General features: G+C 38.3%; 1 protein-coding gene across 6 annotated transcripts in view; it reads right to left on the minus strand.

Moving 5' to 3' along the window:
• The window catches only part of MBNL1 (muscleblind-like splicing regulator 1), a 166,007-nt gene extending 146,134 nt beyond the window's left edge, over window positions 1–19,873 (minus strand). For 2 of the 6 annotated variants that reach the window (XM_012724871.1, XM_012724865.1), the window contains exon 1: window positions 19,731–19,873. The gene's annotated coding sequence lies outside the window, so the exon portion shown is untranslated. The remainder of the gene's footprint in view (window positions 1–19,730) is intronic. The other 4 variants (XM_004682337.2, XM_012724867.1, XM_012724875.1 and 1 more) reach the window with 3 other exon arrangements.
• Between the last annotated feature and the right edge of the window lie 2,273 nt (window positions 19,874–22,146).

The following is a 22,146-nucleotide window of genomic DNA, read 5'->3' on the forward strand; positions in this document are numbered from 1 at the left end:
GTAATTTCTCTAATTATGTTTCTTATTTCTTTTTTCTTTTTCCTCTATTCTCCTAGCAAAAGACATGCTTTCCATCAAGAAATTCAAATACATCCTCATGTAGACCCAAACACATTTTCCCTTGTGGTAATTTCTCCTAGGCTGGGGGCTCCCGACCTCAGAGGAAAGTGAGTTTCACCCATGGGAAGTGCTCTCAACTCAGATAACCAAGACAGGTATATACTCTTAAATGGACATATGTCCTGTTTGAAAAATAAAACTCCATGCACTTTGCCCTCCTTTACTCTCATTCTAGTTGTTAAATAGCAGTTCACAGAATAAAGAAGTACCGAATCTGGATATAATTTTATTAAGATGGCTGTCTGCCAAAATGTGCACATTTCCAAAGCTTTTATTCTTCGTTGACAACATGATTTTACCTTGTTGTCAAGAGTAGAAATAAAGCCACACTTCTCAGGAGATAGCATCAAGTTTTTTATTCTTAGGATTTTGTACTTTCAAGAGTTTGTCTATACGACCGGGTTTATTGAACAAATTAATATGGCAGTTTAAGCTCCAGTTCCTTTGCTCAATAAAAAATGAATTCTTAATTATTTCAATTGTCTATAAGATTCTGTGCGCTGGGAAAGCTGTAACACGGGGAAACCAAAGTCTGACAACACCCTCCTACAATGAGACAGTGACCAAAGATTTGTTTTCATCAACATCTTAATGTACTAAAAACACAATATTTGACTGCAAATCACAAGGCATAGGTAGCAGGGTAATAAACTCCAATAATTGCCAGCAGATTACCAACAGCAACACAGTGCAGGGACTTTACTGCTCCAAAAGGATTCTTGCAGTATCTGAATGTATCGCTTGGGGTGACTGTTAAATATATATATTCCTGGCCCTACTGAGGATAGACTACGAATCTACATTTTAACTGAACTCCCCAGGTTATCCTTAATCTCATTAAATTTTGGCAATCATAACCTACTAAAGCAAAATATTACTCTCACAACAGACTGCTTACTGGGTTTGTACCCCATACTTGTTTAAACCCTTAATACCTGCCTTAAAAGATGGCTCCTTTAAAGATTTGGTGACTTGCTTTTTGATGATATTTTACCAACTATTTTAGAAAACTGACATAATTTAAAATGTTATGCAAAGTTTTGTCACATTCATTAATAAAAATATTGTTTTAAGTAAGGTGCCATGATACCATTCACCATATATACTGTCAATCTCATCTTATTGTTTGTATGTGTGTATATGTGTGTTAAGTATATATGTATGTAATAAATATACTCAATACTTTAGAAACATGACATTAGGTTCCTTATTTAAAGTTAGAATAATTAGTATTTAAAATATTAAAATTATTTTGCAAAAATGATGGAAAAAACTAAGCACCTATTCAATAAAATCAATTGCTAATATAGATAAATGTGAAATAAGGATTAATGTGTTTATAGAGTATATGTTTGTATGTGTGCATATCCAAAGAGGTGCAGAGAAAATTTACATAGGAATTATTCATGTGAATTTCTTCATACATAACAAAAATCTAGCTCTTAAGTTAAACCTTTGTGTTTAAAAGTAATATGGGGGAAGACTTACTGTTTAAGACATCTTGCAATAAGATGTACTTTATTTTGGATAAAACCACAAACTCTGACTTTTGATTAAGTAATAACTCTTGAGAGATTAATTTTTGTGAAATTGGCTGGAACTGCATTGTGCATACATATGCAAGGTTTTCTACTTTCTTATATACAAATTTGCAAGGTATTCTTCTGCTTCTTTAAATAAAAAGTTTCTAATAGTAGATCCAAGCAGAAAAATTGAGTTTTCCCCAAGAATGCATACACTTGCATACATACAATTGCTTAGCAGTTGCAAATATTTTATATATGGGTCTAAAGGCTAGTTTCATCTGAATTTTGTCATGTGTTCCTCATCACAACTCTAAATAATAGTTACATTTGTGAGTAAATTGAGGCTTCCAAAGGGAATGACTGGCCAAGTCCCCAAGCTAATTAAGTGGAACAGTCAGGACTCAAAATCAGACCTGATTTCAAATTTCATTCACAACACAGGTGGGTAATATAATGCCAACCTTAATGAATGGCCAGACCCTAAATATAATAGAGCCCAAAAAACAGAGCAAGACAGTAAGCTGAGCATGACAGCGTCGCCTTGGGTTTGCTCTGAGGTCTAAAATGTGAAAGTTTCCTCCATAGATACTAAAGGAAATAGATGGCTCCTTTATGGAAGTGAAAAATAGATTGCTATTGTCCTAGGAAACCCATAGGATATACACAGGCCAATAATGTATAATAAAAGAAGTGCAAATTATAATCACTTTTAACTTAGTAATGAATGCATGATTTTCAGAAATACTCAAAAACTGACTGAAAGGTTGTTGAAAAAGCTCTGACATGATTTTATTTTATTGATTTATTTTTATCAAATATCCCTAGTTTTTTTTTTTTTTTTTTTTTTTTTTTTTTTTTTTTTAAGATTTATTTACTCATACTGGCCAGAGATACAGGGTACAGGCCAGAGATACAGGGGCAGTGAAAGGATTCACCAGACACAGAGTAGGGAGCAGAACAGGCAGATCAGTGAAGTAAACTGCTGAGGGGAGCAGCAAGCGGGTCAGGAGAGGCCTGTCCCTCCAAGTGTTCACCTCAGGGGCAGGCGGGGATCGAACTCATTTGTAAGTGACTTTAGCTTCTTAGTGCTATGCTTTAACCCCCTGTGCCACCAGGGAGGGCCCATGATTTTATTTTTATTTACCCTCTAAGCAAGAAGAATCTGCATTTTTTGGGGGGGGGCTTTTATTAGGGAGACTAATATCAGCAGAAACCCTCCACACAAGTAAAATAGAACACTAGTCTGAAAAGATAAAACTGAATGTATATTAACTGAGTATGCATATAGTATGGCTGATCTATATCAGCCATTTAAATAATCATGTTTGAGAAGCAGTGAGGGAGACAGAATAGCTATCTCAAACACTTCTTAGCTATGTAAAATCAGTTACCTTTTTTGACAGTCATTAAAACCGAAGAAAAGTATACTAAAAAAGTAAGCAACATCTTTGAAATGGCCTCAGTGACATTTTTCTTTCACATGTACCAACAATGTTCCCTGCTATATTAGTTACCTATGGCACAAAGAAGTAAACATTAAATTCCTTTCCAATAGGAAAGTCTAAAGTTAACACAATTTTAAAAAATACTATAATCCCGTAATTTCTCTAATTATGTTTCTTATTTCTTTTTTCTTTTTCCTCTATTCTCCTAGCAAAAGACATGCTTTCCATCAAGAAATTCAAATACATCCAACACAACCTTAATAAATGATTAAATGTATTCACTTAAAATAAACAATACAGAGAAAATAATGACTGTTGATTATATGAACAATCAACTGAAGATCCTTTATATGAGGTCTAGACACAGGGGTAATACATGATCTGGCTTTCAAGAATTGCTTGCTTAGACACAAAGAGCTGTACATGAAGAAGGGAGAAATACACAGCAGGGATATTGTTATTATTGTTATATATTGTCTCTATTATTATAGAAAAAGGGAGTTATGGGAGTGGTTTCATAATAGTGAAGCCATCCAACATGGGCTTGGAAGAATGAGTTTTATTAGGCTAGAGACAAGGGGAATGGTGACCCAAACCATAGACAGAGAGAGGAAAGGTAAGGATACAGGAAAGTAGGGTGCATGGGCTCTAATAAAGGGGACTGAACACATGAAACACCCACAGGCCTTGGGCTGGCAGAAAATAAAGTTGGAATTTGAGGCTAAAACCAAATCAGTAAAGTCTTTGAAGGCCATGCTGAACAATTAACCCACACTTACTACGTAATTAACAGGAATTTATCCATTCTAAATTTCACCCAAGGCTGTCAGATATTTAACTAAACCCTATAAGTCATATACATAGGTTATGAAGAGATCTTATTAAGTAAATGGGGGGGGGGGAGGTTTCCTACTTCTTCAAGCTTTTGCTTTGGTTGACAGAAAGCAGAGATAAATTTAGTGCTCAATTTCATCTCAAGTACTTGTTTCATCTCTTCTCCTTCTAATTGATTTGTTATGCCTCTTTGGTACAGTTCTATTTGATGTGCCCTTGATTGTTTTAAGTGGAACTCACACAGCCTTTTTTGATGAACCATACATCAGATATAAATAAAAGTTTGTGTTTGCTACCAGGTAAAGTTTTGGAGGCAAACTTAAGGTTTCAAGAGAGAAGTCACAATTTACCCACCCAGTACACACCTCAATGAAAGGGGGCCCGCATCAATCAGGTGCCTCCTTACTAGTTGACAGTTGCTCGGAAATCTGCGAACCTGGAGCTCAGCAACCTATGTCCTTGCCTGGCTATCCAGTGTGACCTTCCCTGTGAATCAGTGTTCCTATTAGGATGCCAAAATGACCTTCTGCAACTTACAAGGCTTCCAAGGCTGCAGATATTTTCAGCTGTATCAGCCCTGGCTGTCACAGCATTCGCATGATATTGAGTGGCAAAACTGGAGCCTCCTCCATTAGCCTGACCTTTTAAACTCACAGTATTATGCTGCCACTCAAAATCAAGTTTCCTCTTCCTGCATTATGTTGTGATGCTATTTTCCTTGCTTGATTGTAAAGCAGTATGTCTAAGCATAAAATGGCACTCTTTTCTTTACATGCAAATGAAATACTTCACTTATATCCAGTAAACCTGCCACTGATAGAGGCTTTAAAATAAATATTTACTGACATTTATAATACTATTTTTAATTACTGAAAAAGATTACTTAAATTTTGTGGCAACAATAACTCTACTATCATTTCTGCAATTTGAATTTTGAGATGTCTAAACTTTATAATTGCACGTTTATAATTGCACCTATTTGTTAACCATTATGCAGTCAATGCCTAGCAGTGTCTAGAATATAAAAGAACCTAAATTAATATTTAAGTGCGTGTTGCAGAATCTGCATGCTTAAAATTATACTTCATTTATCATAGAACTATTGAACTGAAAAATAGGTGCTTAATTTCCTTGCCAAAAAATTAGTATATTAACATGGAATATTTCTCTTGAAAATAATGTGCATGAGAATTCCTGGTACATAAAGGGAAAACATTTTTCAACTCCATTAATGTCAGTTCATTAACAAACAGAAAACCGTTGCTGTGTGAACCAGTTAAAGTTTAACACCAGAGGAAGAAAAGAGCAATGGAAATGAACTCATTAAGACACAGTCTAGGACTCTTCATAATATTATCTATCAACAGTTTGACCTCCAGTCTTAGCAAACAATAGCAAGTGATAGTATATTTCTATTTACACATATTATATTTGAATACTTCTTGTTTTGTCTCTATTTAAAGGGTCTATGGCATACTACATTTTAACACTCCTGCTTTTAATCAATGCAAAAAACCACACAATGACATTAAATATAGTATTTCAAGCAAATTTATAAACATTCATTGAGGAACTTATCCCTCAGTTTCGTGCATTTATTCAGTTCCACTTTTAGCTATAAGGTGCACATTTTCCTAATTCTTAATGGAATATGCACATACATAAGAACATAATACACATATGGACATGCTGTAATTGCTAGAGATTTGAGGACAGAGAGAAAGTCAATGAAATTTCCAAGTAAATATAAAACTTCAATTCTCAATGATCTGCCTGATGATTTTAGTGTGGGCAACATATTTTTATTTTTGAGAACAAGAAAAATGAATTACCCTAATGCCGTCCATGATTTCCAGCAATGTTTTAGGACCCAGAACACTTTTTAAAATATGCCAGTGAAGCCATCCTACGAAGCACACATGGTAGAGTGCTATGTCATCAGAAGTGACATCAGAAACTTCACAGGTGGTAATGATTTTGAGTCTAAAAGTAGATTTTGCTGATCTTGGAGACTGCCAGGACAGAGGGTATTAGGTGTGAGTAGAAAGAATACCGCCCAACCACACAGGCAGCTCAGGACATTTGATACCCCTCCTTTCCAAGCCAGCGAAATTTCAAAGTCTGCTCCATTGGCTGTTCTGTTTACGACCACAAGGTTTCAAAACCTCTCTTTCACATCGACCCTCCTTCATTAAGTGTTTCCAGAACTAACTGGGATTAGGCCTCAAATCAACACTGTGATAAGTCTGTTTACTTAATTTGTACCACATCAATGGAAACAAACAGCAGTAAACCTATGAGGTTGGAATCTCAGCCCACAGGACCTTGCTACATGAACTTAGCGCCTAACCTTAACCTTGTTGGGCCTCCATTTTCTCCCCTGTGAACAAGTGAGGATAGCAAAACATAAACCTCACAGCACTGTATGAGAACTACGTATGGTCATGTATGAAAAAGAGCAAGTGCCTACCAAGCAGCTATTTTTATAACCACTCTGATCGAAAATGGTCTGGTGTTTTGTGCCTGTTTGGGCTTCACTATATTACTTATGATTAGACCTTTTATCTTAGGCCATAAATTTCAGAAATGCAGATATCATACCCTGAGTTTCTCTTGAATAAGACAGATAATCTTAATCGTAAATTTTTATGCACAGGTTATAAACAAATGTTTAGGATTAAAAACGATGATGGTAACCTCTAAGGTCAAGTTCCTGACTTTTCCAAACTACAATACAGAGTAAATCCTGGGCCAGGGAATTAAAACTTTAGAGCTGAGGGGAGCCCCTCAGAACATGCGCAGCTGAACTTTCACCATCTGAAAGTCTGGAAACTAAGCTTACAAACTGCAGCTTTATTTCTTACACACAAAGAAAAGCAAGAAAGAGCATCGTATGCATATGGAAAACAATTTGTCATTAAAGTTAAATAGACCTCACCTCTGTCTTATGGATGTTTCTTTTCTGGTAACTTAAAAATTACAGGCTGTGAGATTTGACTGTTTGAAATTTGAGTGTTTTAATCTCCTAATCAGGGAGTTAACATGAACTTTCAGATGAATTATATGTCCCCATCCTTCTCCAAAAATGCCAACACCAGAAATAAGCTCTTCGTCTACTCTAGGGCAATGCTGGTGTTGGGTCATACTTGTTTACCCAATGCTCAAACAAAAACACAATGTCTAACATAGGAATAACATAATTTTAATAAACTATGAGTCGATTTGGGGTTTCCTTCAATGTACAAAGGGTTAATGTGTCTGCTGGATGGGTTTAGGCAAATTCCACACCCTGCCCACAAGCAACCTGTTCTTGGTGCCTCTGTGCTCACTTTGTTTTGCCTGTACATTATTTGGGAATATTTCTATCACTACCCTTCAAACGACTCCGAGGACAGGTCACATCTTACCTTTTTATGCTCCGGAGGACAGAGCCTGACAGTTGGCACGTGGGAACTGCACTCAACATTGGCTAAATATTCTGAGGCTAAGCGCAAAAATGCTTCCATTTTCCTTCTCAGAACAATATACAGTTTTATTTGGTAGGTGCTCTGAAAGAGCTCTATGAAAAGAGGAATTTGTGAGCAGTTGCATATCTCCAACAGCACCCATCTTCATTAATAGCTTATCTTTGAGAGGTATAAACTAGGAGACAAACTAGGTATAAACTAGGAGGTATAAACTAGAGGTATAAACTAGGTAGCAGACAGACTGGATGAAACAAGAAAGCATAAAAGAACCGTGGAGGCTGATAAATGAATGCAGCATGTGCTCTGGGGTTACCCCAACATTTCTTGGTGAAAAATTTACAGCACCATCTTATTGGTAAAAAAGCACATTATCGGGCCCACCCTGGTGGTGCAGCGGGTTAAAGCACAGCACTAAGAGGCTAAAGCCACTTCAGCAAAAGTTTGATCCCCGCCCCGGAGGTGACCCACATGGCATGGCAGACCTCTCCTGACCTGCCTGTTGCTCCCCTCAGCAGTGTACTTTATCAGTAGGCCTGTTCTGCTCCCCACTCTGTCTCTGGTGAATCCTCTCACTGCCCCTGCACCTGTACCCCAGTTCTGTATGCATAAATAAGTAAATTAAAAAAAAAAACCTCATAATCCTCTGAACATCATACAACTACCTTTGAGAAGACTCCAAATGGCCAAATGAGTGTCACAATATGTCCCATTACTGCCAGTCTTACCACTGAGGACAAGAGGCCTAGTAGATTTTTTGGTTTCTATAAATCTAAGAAATAAGAATTATAAGCACTTGTCAAACTAAATGTTGTTTGTAATCTGACACCAAAGCAAAAGAAAAAAATTTATTTGACAGTCTCTTAAATTGAATTTATACCTGCTTGACTTGTGTCACTTGTATGGATGGGAGGTTTAAACCTTATTTTATTATGAATATACCACATTCACTCCCAGCAGAATCATAATGGGGAAACAAGAGTGCTAGCTCTAAAGAAAGGAAAGATGTGGCTCCATTCAGTTCGGCAGCACACCATCTGTGTGAACTTAGGCAACTGCATTAACTTCTCTGAATCTGTTTCCTCACTTCAGTCAACAGGGAGAGGTTCTTGCCACAGAGGCCAGCCCCCTCATTGTTTAACACCATTTCCAAGGTATTTGTTTTTCTGAAAAGCATGTAAGCTGGCAGTGTCTCAAAAAGGTGTCTGCCTTCATTAGCTCTCCCCTGTTCACACTGGGTCCCTCCATATTCTGAAGGGGCCTAATCTTTAGGCTTGTGTTAGCACTGCCGCCTCCACACAGATGTTCTGCCCAATCAGCATCACAGACTTCCTTTGAATTTCCTTCCTTCTTTGAATTTCCTCCTTTGGGCCTCATCTGGGTAGTACCACTATTCAACAGTACTACTAACTTCTCTGGCTTTTCTCCACAACTAAGTAATATCGTAAAGAATAGAAATTATGTTATTCTCCTTTGTCTCTTCTTCTTCCTCACCTGCTACAATTGCTTAACTCCATTAGATGGTCAAAATACACATGGTTTTGAATATTTAGCAGAAAACAAACAACAGACTGATTTCCCCGTATAGTCTTACTGGTACATGGTAAAGTAACTTCCTTAGTGAAAAGACCTCAGTACTTAGAAAACTTGAATCCACTACTGAGAATTGTATGTATGAGAAGTATACGCACAGATTTTTTTCAATAGTTTTGATTATTCTTCTGCAAATTTCAAATTCTATTTTGGAACGATCATGCAATATACCTTGGAGAAATCCACACCTGGGTCCCAGATTTGCCTATATTGTTGTTTACTTTTGTTATGCTCATCAAATCTATACAGAGTTTGGTATTATGCCTTATCTGAATGACATTAAGTTGACAATGCAGCTTTCCCAAAATATTCAAGCAATTAAATGAAGTAATGGCTCCAAATATTTGGAGTAAATTTGTCACTAAAAGCCGCCCAATAAATAGAGAAGGGAAACCCAAAATTTCTAATTTTAATAATATTTAATGTCAATTACTTAAAAATTAACATTTTCTAAGCATTATCTTAATGATGTAACAAAACAGATTTTTATCATATCTTTAACACTCAAGAAAAAAAAACAGATAAGGAAAAAAAGGTTCAATAATAGAGAAAGGTATGTATTAAATGGGACTTTCACATAATACTAACACAAACAAAAGGTAAAATAAAGCACTGTTAACATTATTTTGTCTACTTCTATATAAACATACTATATTAAAGGTATATAAACAGTATAATCTAAAAAGTATTTTAATGGATATAGGCCATCTAAAAATAAATAAGTGGTAAATATTTATAAACAGAATCTTTTTCTTGAAAATCGCCTTGATTTCATGGCAATTTCTCTATGCATATGAAATACAACATAAACTATCACTGCTCTGATATTTTCTGTTTAAACTATGTTAAGCCACTTACATGAAAAGCTGTGTTAAGAACCTCGAGTAAAAAGGCCTACAAGTTCATTTGTAATGCTTTCTGTTCTAAAATATATTCTCATAATTATAGAGAGCAATTAACTCAATGCAACTAACTTATTCCCTCATGTAAATCATCCTGTGTATAAAGTGACTGATTATTAAGGATTTTTATTTCTAAGAAAAAAATAACCACAATAATATTCATCCCTCCCCTAAACCAGCAAGGTCTGATAAGTATAAATGTGAACCACAATGAACACATCACAAACTCATTTTATCATGTACCTATCTGCCTCCTAGCTTATAGCTGAGAATTGTTTACCTGGGTGTTCCAATTGAACTTTTATAATAAGAGACCAGAACTGCCTCGCTTATATTGAGCCAAGAACCCTAGCAAATAACAATATGTCCCTACAGCTGAAATCAGTAACATTCGAGTTACCAATCTGGGATATAGAATTTGGTGAGATTCTAAAGTTCATCTGATCCTAGGCTTGACAAAACAGTCAGAAAATGGCAAACTACAAACCCCAGAAGATTAACTGTAAAACTGAGATGACCAAAACAGGAAAGATCAGAGGAAAAGACCGGTGGGAAGAACACAGTGGTCTAGTGGAGAACTGTGAGTGCCTTGGCGGTGTGTGTTACGGGTGTGTTACATGTGCAGGGGTATCCTAGACACTTAGATCACATATGCTGTTGTAAACCAGTTGACAACAAAATTTAGATTTTTTTTATTAAATAAACAATATTCTACCTGTCCAATGAAAATATAAAAAAAGAACTTGACATAGAAAAAAACGTTTTAAGAATTTAAATTTCTTTTAATTAACCAAATTATAGTCCCTGATAAAATACAATTTTAAACTTTTTTTCTTACTGGTTTTTAAAAATATAGTTCTGTATACTTGACAGGGCTCTTGTCAGTAGCAATATGATGAGCAGGGATAGCATTAATAATAGTTTTAAATAGATATTTTTGATGAAAAGTTTAGAATGTTCTTACTATATTTTTATATCATTTTTAATAGCTCCATCACACTTAATGTCACATCGAATCAGTTGCTACATCAGGTCTATTATTTTCCCACCAGCAAACAGGTCTTTTCATCCTGTTCATTTAGTCCTTCATGTGTAGTCTACAAAGCCATATTCTCTACATCATTGTATAATTTTTTAAAGATTTATTTATTTATGCACACAGAACTGGGGTACAGGCCAAAGGTGCAGGGGTGGTGAAAGGCTTCACCAGAGACAGAGTGGGGAGCAGAACAGGCAGATATACACTGCTGAGGGGAGCAGCAGGTGACAGATGAGAAGTTTTTGCTGGTGACCATGCGTGTCACCTCCTTGGCCAGGACAGAACTCCTACCTGGCCAAAGCAGCTCCAGCTAGCTTGGTAGTGCTGCGCTTTAATCTGCTGTACCATAGGGAGAGCCCCCTATGATCTTGTCTTCCGCTAGTGTCCTAATCTTTCTCTGTTAAATGTGGTTAAAATGCAATGCCCCTAAAATACTTGCCTCCCTAAACTTAACTGCACACTCAGTGTCATTTTTCTCTAATCTCTGACTTTATACTCGTTTTGCCTCATCAAATGCTGTAGAAACTGTGACTCTTCTATAGTAAACCAAATGTCTCTGTTCTTAATTTACTATCAGCACCCAACGTAAGTGATTCTTCAATTGTTTTTATTCTTTTACATAAAACTATTAGTTCTAGAACTGCACTATCTCAGTTCCACTCCTTGTTGGACCACTTGCTAGTTAAGTAACCTTAGACAATTAACTGATGTGTGCCTCAGTTTCCCTGCTGGTGAAATTAACAGTAGCCATCCCATAAGGGTTATTCTGTAGAATACATGAATTAATTCATAAATCTTGCCTGGCATGTAAAAAGTCCTCCAAAAGCATTAATGATCATTGTTACAGCCATTTTCCTAATCATTACTCTCTATATATCATTAGAGGTAAAACAAAAAATTGGGAAGAAACCTGAACAACATAACAAAGGAAAAAAATCTTTTCCAGGCTCTGGAAATGACACAAAGCATTCTCTAATCATGCTATTTCACCTTTAAGATAAAGGTCAGTGGGCTGATGTTACAGCTGTAAAAAAACATTAAATGAGGTATTTTGTAAAGAAATGTATGTATGGCAAGTTTATTACTTCACAAATGTAGAGAGAATAAATGGGTCTCCCGGGCCATACAAGTAGGCAGAAGCAAACCACACATCCTGGGCCTGTCTGTGCCCCACGCCCAGAGTCTGTCCTTCTTCACATTTATTTCATTTAAAGAGAAGAATGTAATAAATATTTAAATAACATTTAAATCGTCATAATAATTTTGATATCAACTCTGAAATTCACAAGGTGTTCCACTTTTCAAAACATGTTTTCCTTGATGGGAAAGAACCTCATGTTGCCACAATTAAAAGAATAAACTAATTTAAAAAACCAACATGTTTTCCCCTAATGAAGTCTGTTTTATTGCAACAAAACTGCACTACAACAAACAACAGACTTTCAAATCAAATTCTGATAATAGTGTTTATAAAGACTGATGATACATCTTTTTCAAAGTTAGCTTTAGGAGACTAAAAGTTAGTCACACGAGGGGATCACTGGTTTGTAACTCCAATCCATGGCTCATAACTTTTCTCATCAACTTTTACCCACAGTGAGACCTGTGCCCTTTCTTCTTTATATCCTTTGCCTAATTAAATTACTCTCCTCCCCCTTTTCTTTCTACTAAGAGCTAGCCATCCACATGGAGTATTAAGAGGTCACTGCAAAAGTAATCAGACAAGACAGGAGTAAATGTGAATGTGGCATTATTGCTAACATCAGCATTGGTGATTAATATACTGTTGGATATATGATTAAAGTTTGAGGTGCAATAAGCTGTGGGCATCTATAAATACTAATATTATGCCGACTTCAAGAAAATTCTGTAATGATGCTCTAAATATGAATATAAATTGTCTGATTCCTTATTTTGGCATTCTTGTTATTTACATGCTTCTGATGTGCTTTTTGACAATTAAACTGTAAATTCTTTCACTGTTTACCTTTCCTCACACTCTTACTGCCACATACTAGGTGTTTAGAATTTCTGGAAGAGTTTACTGGTCACAATCATTGGCAGACATATGTTAATATGCAGGGAATTTAAGTACAGAAAGTATGTAGACAAAGGTACTATATCTTCCACAGAAATGTAAACTTAAAAAAGTTATGAATTATTTTTAATCACAAAATTGTGTCTACAGTTATGGTACGTCTACTGTCATCCAAAACCATCAGCTATACTTTCTGTTTTTGTTTCTTCACTTTTACTCAGTGTCATACTAAATTGGACACTAGCTATTTCTGATTAAAAATATACTCTTGGGCCCTCCCTGGTGCAGCGGGTTAAAGCACTGCACTGAGAAGCTAAAGGCACTTCCGCATGAGTTCGATTCCCGCCTGCCCCGGAGGAGATCCACATGGCGCGGCAGACCTCTCCTGACCCGCCCGCTGCTCCCCTCAGCAGTGTACTTCCTCAGTTCTGCCTGTTCTGCTCCCCAATCTGCCTCTGGTGAATCCTCTCACCATCCGCGTCTCTGGCCTTTACCCCAGTTCTATATGAATAAATAAACCTTTAAAATTATATATATGCCTTTTATTATATACTTCTCCCCATTTGGAAACCAAAAATAACATTTTTACTAGAGAAACATACCAAATAAACAAACCAGAATGTGCACAAAAGTCCTGTATCTGGATGTCAAATGTAAACATATAAAAATATGGAAATATCACTGGCTATAATTAACGTTGCCTTGACAGAATAGCATTCCAGTACAATTGAAAAATAAATAATACCTTGTCTTTTCCATTTTTGACTATGACATGTATGGGTTAGAGCTATGTTTAGACTTAACTTTACCTTCCTGGCTGGAATTTTCTCACCATGTTACCTGGTTCTTGCTGATGAAATAACACTTTCTACTTAGCAGTTATTTTCAAAACTCTTACTTTCTCCACCAGACTGACACCCCTTTGAAGACAAATTTTATCATAATTAAGTTTAGTAACCTCCCTTAAAACTGGTATGCTATTTTTGTTAGAGTAAGTATTCACCTATACATCAGCTTTTGAAAATCAAATCTCAGACTGCCAATGTTATATTTATTTCATATGATTAAACTTGTTCCTGTAATAGTAGAATATTGTTAGCTCATTAAAATGAATTCACTATTAGTTATTGTGTTCAATCTTAAAAATGGAGAAAATTCAGTTTCAAGTATAATTTTTTTAAGAAATTGTTTGGAGGAAGAATTATCTTCACTTTCTAAATTTAGTTATTAAAGAGGAAGCAGAGTGGAGCTGGAATCTCTATGATCTTGGACAGAGGTCTTTGGATTATATAATACTTACCACATTTCTTTTAAATAATATGTCCCTAAACCTCCAGATGATTTGAATGAATTGGCAATGTCTTGGGAAAAGTTACAGCTACATGTAAATTATGTCCACAGTACATGAGACTATGTACTTTAGCAATGAGTATTTACCTCTTTGCATGTATAACTTCTTTTGCATCTCTCAATTTCTTAAAACAACATCAAGGAGATGACAGTTTTGTTGACTTTTTTTTTTTCCTTGTGGGCCATTTACAGTATGTAAAGCATGATGCTAATTCAGAAAACATCTTCACTTTTTAAAAATAACTGAGGAGCCCTCCCTGGTAGCACAAAGGGTTAAAGTGCAGCACTAGGAAACTAGCTAGCCACCTCAGAAGAGTTAGATCCCTGGCCAGGAGGTGACCCACATGGTGAACCAGACCTCTCCTGTGTCCCCACCTGCTCCCCTCAACAGTATACTCCATCGATCTGCCTGTTCTGCTCCCCACTCTGTCTCTGGGGAAGCCTCTCACCGCCCCTGCACCTCTGACCTGTATCCTTGCTCTGTATGCATAAATACATAAATCTTTAAAAATAAATAATTAAGTAATAAAAAATAATCGATTTCAGTAGAAATATAACTAATATCTCTTCAGTTTATCTTTGGGTTAATATATCCTGAGCTGCTTTAACAAAAGATAATTACCTACATAAGATCTCAAACATGGTGGGAGAGTACAAACACATAATGCCCAATACTCTACATATGCCTTTCAAAGATTCTATTTTTATGGCTGTCAGAGCCACATGTGGGCAGGTGCCTCTCTGATAACAAGGACCATTATCTGGGGGAAAAAAAGTCTTAGAATCTTAAAAAAAAAAAAAACAGCTGCTCACAGCACAGCACTGTGAAGCTAGCCCCAGCAGCTTCAACAGGAATTCCATCCCAGACTGGGAAGGTGACCCACATGACACTCCCGCTGCTCCCCTCTGCAATCTACTTCAGCCAATCTGCCTGTTCTGCTTCCCGCTGTCTCTGGTGAATCCTCTCATCACCCTGGCACCTCTGGCCTGTACCCCAGTTCTGCATGCATTCATAAATGAATCTTAAAAAAAAAAACTAAAAATCCAAAATTATACCCATACATTACCTAGAGGTCTTCCAACAATAGAACTTGAATGCTTATATAAATGTGTATTTTTCATAATGTGAAAAACACTACATGAGCGCTAATTTTCCTCTCAGATTGGAAATGACAAAATATGTCAAGAGACATTTAATGCCATATGTTAATAGCACTTCCTGAATCCTGTGCATTGGAATCAATCAATCTCCAACCATTACCAACATGCTACATGACTCATCAAAAACAACACACAAGGTGGACCTCAATCTGGGGGAACCTCCCGCTCCACAGGAGGTCAACACTGCGGCTGCAGGTGGTGGGCCCTGATTCAAGGTGGGACCCAAGGGCAACCCTGGGGGCTTCTAGGTGGAGTGCAGAACCCACTGAAGCCATCCTGGTTTCTATCTTTGGCATCCTTCAAGGAAATAGAAGCAAGCATACTTTTTATGGATAGAAAAGAACAGCATTTTGTCAGCTTCACACTCACTGTGCGTGGCAAAATGTACTTCAGTTATGAAAATATCTGAAAGGAATGTTTCCAGGACCTATGCCATTGTGCTTTGTTTACCAGTCAGATGCTTTCTCAAGAATGTGTGCAAGTTAGAAAGACAATGTCTCCGTGTATAGGAATTCTTTAGAGCCTATAGGACTCCAGCCGAAATTTATTTTCCCTTTCCTTTCCTTTCTTTTCCTTCCTCATATCTTTTATCCCTACAGGTGAAAATTTTTCCTTCTTGTGAATTAGTTAAACTTTGATTAACACTTGAGAAAGAGTTTGTTTGGATTTATTTGGTGCTTTTATTTTCCAAGAAAGGAAAGCCCCTGCAAAGGAAAATACATATTAAGCATTTGAAGATAATTGCTATTTACTGAAAACTCTATTTTAAAATAAATTTCAGTGACTCGCTTATGTTTGGTAACTTCAGGACAATGATAACTATAGTGTCTCCCAAACGTTCCTAAGTAGCAATCATACTCTATTCTGGCCTTTGAGAGGTGTTAAGACTCATCCCCTAATTACAAGTCTTTTCTCTGTTATTACTACCTTGCCATTAAATCTCTGAACTAAATAGTAGTTTTGAGGAAATAAAAATAGATGTTAGGTGGTATGTTTTCTAAAATTTTAGTTACAAAGGATAAGAAAACACAAGTATTATTATGCAAAATAAACTTCTTTTGCTTATAAAAATGTAAGTCCAAGCTATTGTGTTTTGACCAGCAAACTCTTTGAGCATTCTCCCAGCATACTGCTTTCTTGCTTCATTCTACGACAGTACTGTTCAACAGAAGTTTAATGAAAGCCACATTTGTTATTTTACATTTCCTAGTAGCCACATTTAGAGATGTAAAAAAACAAAATCCAGGTGAAATCAATCTAATAATATATTCTGATATCAATATATTCAAAAATAAGTCATTTCAACATAAACAGCTAACTATAAAATCTAAAGTAACAAATATAAAATGTAAGAAACATATAAAATTAATTTAAAATATAAAAATATCAGATGTTTTACACTCTTTTCTTCTCACAAGGTTTTCTAAATCAGTATTTACTCTCAGAGCAGATCTCACTCTGGAAGAGCCACACTTCAAGAGCTCAATGGCCACATGTGGCTAGTGGCTACTGTTCTAAAAAAGTACATCCTCGAGTTCCAAAAATACGAGTTTTTACCCTAAGAAGTAACACACTTCCAAATCACCCTATGGAATATCCTCTATGATCCACATTGCTCTTAAAGATATTTACATTGAGTCAAATATTACATTTCACGTCCTCCCTGTCCCTAACCTTCACATCTCCTGCTCATTCTAATGTCTTTTATTTAGACTGTAAGAACCCCCAATCATATACTTTTCTGCTTCTTCTAAGCAAGATTTGTGATATCTCCAATCTGCATGCACATCTTCTTTCACCAAGCAGAGAGCCAGAAGATACAGCAAGGCTACTCTGTTTCCATAAATAGATATGGTGGCTAGAGGCCTAATATAAGGCAACAATGATAAATGCAAGGGCAATTTTTTTTTTGGCTTCTAATGGAGATTGAACAATTTATAAAATAAATACCACACCCCTCAAAGAGAAATACACTATTACTTTACCATCCCCCCCCCCCCCCAAGAGAAAGCTTGGGATATTCTGTTCTTGTTCTGGAACAGAACCCAGTGTTTCATTTCATAGGAATTCTGTGCCCAGAGGAAGAACAGAATGTTGGAATCAAAATTTAATGAATTCAACTTGGAGTCTAAGTTTGCCTCAAATGTGGAAATGTAAACACAAGCAATAATATCTCAAACCATAAAACATTTTGGATTTTCTGTTGGCACCACTGCACAGAATATCACACTAGCTATATATCTGCACACAGATTTGCTCTTTAGTTACATGAGAGAAAAACATTCAGCTAGGCACATGTGAGGTTTTCTGAGTTTCTTAGTAATAATAAAACCTGATTATTATGTCTTAAGTGACACTGTAATTATACAGGGATGGATGAACAGGTTTCTGATGCTGACCCAACCAGTTCCCTAAAACACAAAAGGCAACTCTTTAGTCCATGGTGAGGCACACCCCCCCCCCCAATTAAACAAATGGAACTTTTAAAAAAAGGATGTCTACAATTTAAAAGAAGGCCTCACAATACAGTAATCCAAGAAAATGTCACCCCCCAAGCAAACAGACAACTGGAGGACTGTTTCCGAACAGTTTTGAGCTGTAGTTACCCACAACTTTAAGAAAACAAAGATACAATGACAGCAATGTGCTTTCTCTGGCCACAAAACAACTTAATTCAGTTTCTCTGCTTATAACTCAGTGTTTAAGACATTTTTACATTCTGAGTGAACTAAATATTCTTAGGAATAATTTTACGGCCATTGAACTTTCAATTTAACTTATCTCGGCGATAATATTTTATTTCAGCAGCAAGAAAAGAAACACCGAGCCTCTCAGGAGCTCACACAGATAATCGGACCGGATCACTTAGAGGGGTATAGTAAGGTTATGTACTAAATACCCTCTGTGTATAAACAGACACGGTGTTCAAGCCCAGGAGGGAGGAACGCTGTGTCCACGGGTGTAGTATTTCAAAGCACGTTGCAGAGGGCCTGGAAATCCAAAGGCATTAATTACGACTTCTCTCTCAGTGTATTAATTTGTTTGAGAAATTCCTCAGAGTATAGTAGAGTTTACCATCCATTTGCTATGGCTTCTGTCAGTGCTGGTGGGCACATAACTTAAGAGCTGTGGTGATAACCTTTCAGGCAGTTTCTCACTCAACCTAAAGCAGACACGCCACGGAACTACACCACAGAATCCCAGCAGCCGAACATTCTTCGGGCCCGGGAGAGACTTATAATAAGATTACTCTTCCAGCAACACCCCTGGAGTTGTAAAGTGCCGGGAAGGCGCAAGGATAAGCTCCACCATATACCTGCTCCCTGCTCGTGTTACAGGCTCTGGAATCAAAGTATTCTCACATGACACATTACTACCAATAACAGATTCCGGCTCCGTTTAAAAAAAAGGGGGAGGGGGGGCGCTACATATTTGCCTTGCTTTTGTCTAAAAACCAGAAGCCAAGTATGAACTACTTCTCATTCTTTACAACCTTTCATGAAAGCAATTCAATCACCCAACCGCGGCTCCACCCGGAGAGCCTCTATACTTACTTTTCCTACAGTTTTTGAGTGACGCACTACAAAACGATGGGAGGGTGGGGGGTGGGGGGGGGGAGAGAGAAGAAGAAAAGAAAGAAAAGAAGCCCTCTCATGCAGGGCGTCTTCCGCCCTGTAAACTTGGCAAAAGGCAAACTGGAATGAAATACAGCACTCTCCATATAAGGAAGCCCAGCTAAACATGTCATGCGTAATTTATGGATAGCAGGCAGAGAATTAACCTTTGCGTGCACATATTTGGCCCAGATGAAAACTGGGCTGGATGGCAGCCCCGGAGACAGGGATGTGGGATCTCTTGGGTGAGGCTGTGGCTGCCATGAGAAGGATTCGCACCTTCCCCCCCAAAAGGTCATTAACTTGTAAGTACACTTCCACGCACCTGTTTCTTTTAATCGCCCCCCCCCCGCCGCCACCCCCATTCCGCTTCTCTCTATCTCTCTTTCTCTCTCTCTCTCTCTCTTTCTAGGTCGCCAAATTGTACGAGGGCAGCGCTGACAGTGTCCGCAGAGCCCGCGGAAGGGCTTCTTGGACCCGGCTGCAGCCGCCACCTCCCGCTGTCCCTCCAGCTCTAAACGGTGAGATCAGAAACCATCCACCGCCGAGAGCCTGCGCTCACTTCCTCCTTCAGCCATGGGCAGCCCCGAAAGAGCACAGACAATGCAGAGCCGCGCAAGGAAACTGTGAAAATGGAAACTTACCTCTCACATTTTTTTCAGAGGCAGCCCGACTGCCGACCGGGTGCCCAAGGCATTGTGGGAGTCCTGATTCCGAGGGGCCCGCGATTTAAAATTGAACTTGTCAGTTCCTAGTCACGGGAGCATTGTGAGCGCCACTACTCATTCAGCTGCAGTGAAAAGACTGTTGCATGTCGCGGTGCAGCCTCTTATCGCCCAGCTCCGGTTTCCGCTGCGCCGCGGCCCCTCCCCCGCGCGCCCTGCCCCACCAGGAAGCCCGGGGCGGACTCAGCGCCCGGATCCCGCGCGGCCGAAAGGCGCTCAGCTACCCGCCGCCCTCCCGCGCGCAGAGCCGCCGCACCGCCGCCCCTCAACCCTGCAAAGTCCGCAAGGGCTGGTCATCGCCTCCGGCCGGCCGGCGCAAATTGCAAAGGGCCAGCCCAGGCGGCGCGGACGAGGTGCATCCCCGCAGTCTCCGGGTGGTATCTCCCATCTCAGACGTTCTACATTGTAACCTCCGAGCTACAGTGCAGACGGGACGCACCCCCACTACTTTCTGCTGCTTGCAACAATTAGCTTGGGCCCACAAATAGGCTCTTTTTTAAAAAAGGCCTGTGGATAGGACTCTGGTAGGAAGCCCTGCAAGGTTAGCTTGAAGGTGACAGATCAGGAGAAACAGGAGGATCTGATGGGGCCTTAAAATGCACCACACAAGATTTTGAACCTAGTGCGCTAACAGGCGGGAAAAACATCTGCAAGCCTGCCAGCCTGCCGTTGTGTCTTTCTCTAGTAACAGGCTGTCTATGGTTTTGGAATTCATTAGTAAAACTAATGGTCACGCAAGCACACACACTTACAGACCTGCTTCCCATCTAGTCTATAAACAATATTTGCAATGTAAAAGCCCAAGTCTGCATTGTATGATTTACAGAAAGTCGAGTCTTTTCTTTAAAAATAAAATGTCATTTTCTGAAATACTGGAATATCCCAAGGCAAATATGTCTTATTACTGCTGGCGCAAAAAGAAACCACAGTCCCAAATCATAATTAACTGACTGTCATAAGATGTAACTTGGCTTGTATGGTAAGAACCCTGGACTAACGTGATGTAATAAAATTTTAGACATGGGGGGTGAATATCCTTTGGATTTAAGGAATGTCAATAACTTGTTCAATTATTCTAATATAAAACACTTGTGTATTGAACTTAGTTTGGGACAAAATGCTGGATTTGCTTCCATGTTCTTCTCCATGTTTGTGAAATTGTATGAAGGCAGAAGCACCACATGAAGAAGGAAAAACATTATGAAAGGTGCAAAAGTACAGAAATACTTCCTAAGGCATTAATAATAGACTTGAGTTCTTGACTCTTGGCTACAGCAGCAAAACTCTGCAATAATACTGCTCCCTTCCAGAGCAAATAAGTTCATTAATTAAATACTGCCACTTCCAGTGTTAATGATTTAAAAATACCCAATTGCCTACACGGTTGAAGAAAATTAATGGGCATTCTTTATGTGAATTAGACTTCTCCAAGCTATGAGGATTTCCTTTCTTCTAATTCAGCATTTATTTCAACAACTACATCTACTACCAGCTATGGCACAGAGCGAAATGGATAGGGCTCATCCTTACCCTGAAGGATAATTCCTCCACTGGGAATGAATTCTGCCTGAGGGATAAATGCTTAAGTCCTGAAGTCAGCTCAAGATGGCCCTGAGGAATCAGGGAAGGCTTCCTGGAGGAGTTCTTTTAACTGATGCCTTGAAAGGTGTGTAGAAATTAGCAACAGAGTTGAATTCAGATTGTCTGCAGAAACCAGCATGTATGTAGTATGGATCGGCCAGTCTTTCTGTTAGAAGTGAGGGAAAAAAGAATGGAGGAAGTGATAGGAGATCTGTATTCACCCAAGAAGTCTCAACTTTGAAAATTCTGAGGAAATAGAAGTCTACACAGCAAAGGAGACGGGTGGCGTTTGGGCTTGTATTTCAGAAAAAGCATGTGGCAGCAGCTTAGAGGGTAAATGGGAGTGTGGGGTATTGTGATGGAAGAAGGATGATGGGTGTGGACAGACTGGAAAATGACTCACTGTGGCAAATGAGGAAGGGAGCAGCCTGGGGAGACTCCCAAGTCTCTGGCTTAACCTACTGAATTGTTTGCTACTTGCTTTCATTTCTTCGGTTTGCCTCTCATTCTCCATGACAACTAGGCCTGGCTTCTGAGCTGAGCACCTAAGCATCTTCCAGAAAGTTGGGTGCCGGGCTGGCTTCCATGGCTCATGTCTGTTGAGCCGCTAAGAACTTATCTTGGTGGTAGGAATTTATTTCTATTGTCCTCACTCCCATGTCAATTTCCAAGTAAGAGCTTTGGTGTTCTTTTTTTCATGTTGCTTTTTGGGGCAGCGTGAAGAAAAACAGGACTTTGAACCTGGGTATGGTGC

Source organism: Condylura cristata, unplaced genomic scaffold, assembly GCF_000260355.1.
Source record: "Condylura cristata isolate star-nosed mole 26May11 unplaced genomic scaffold, ConCri1.0 scaffold00014, whole genome shotgun sequence".
NCBI classification, from domain to species: Eukaryota; Metazoa; Chordata; class Mammalia; order Eulipotyphla; family Talpidae; genus Condylura; species Condylura cristata.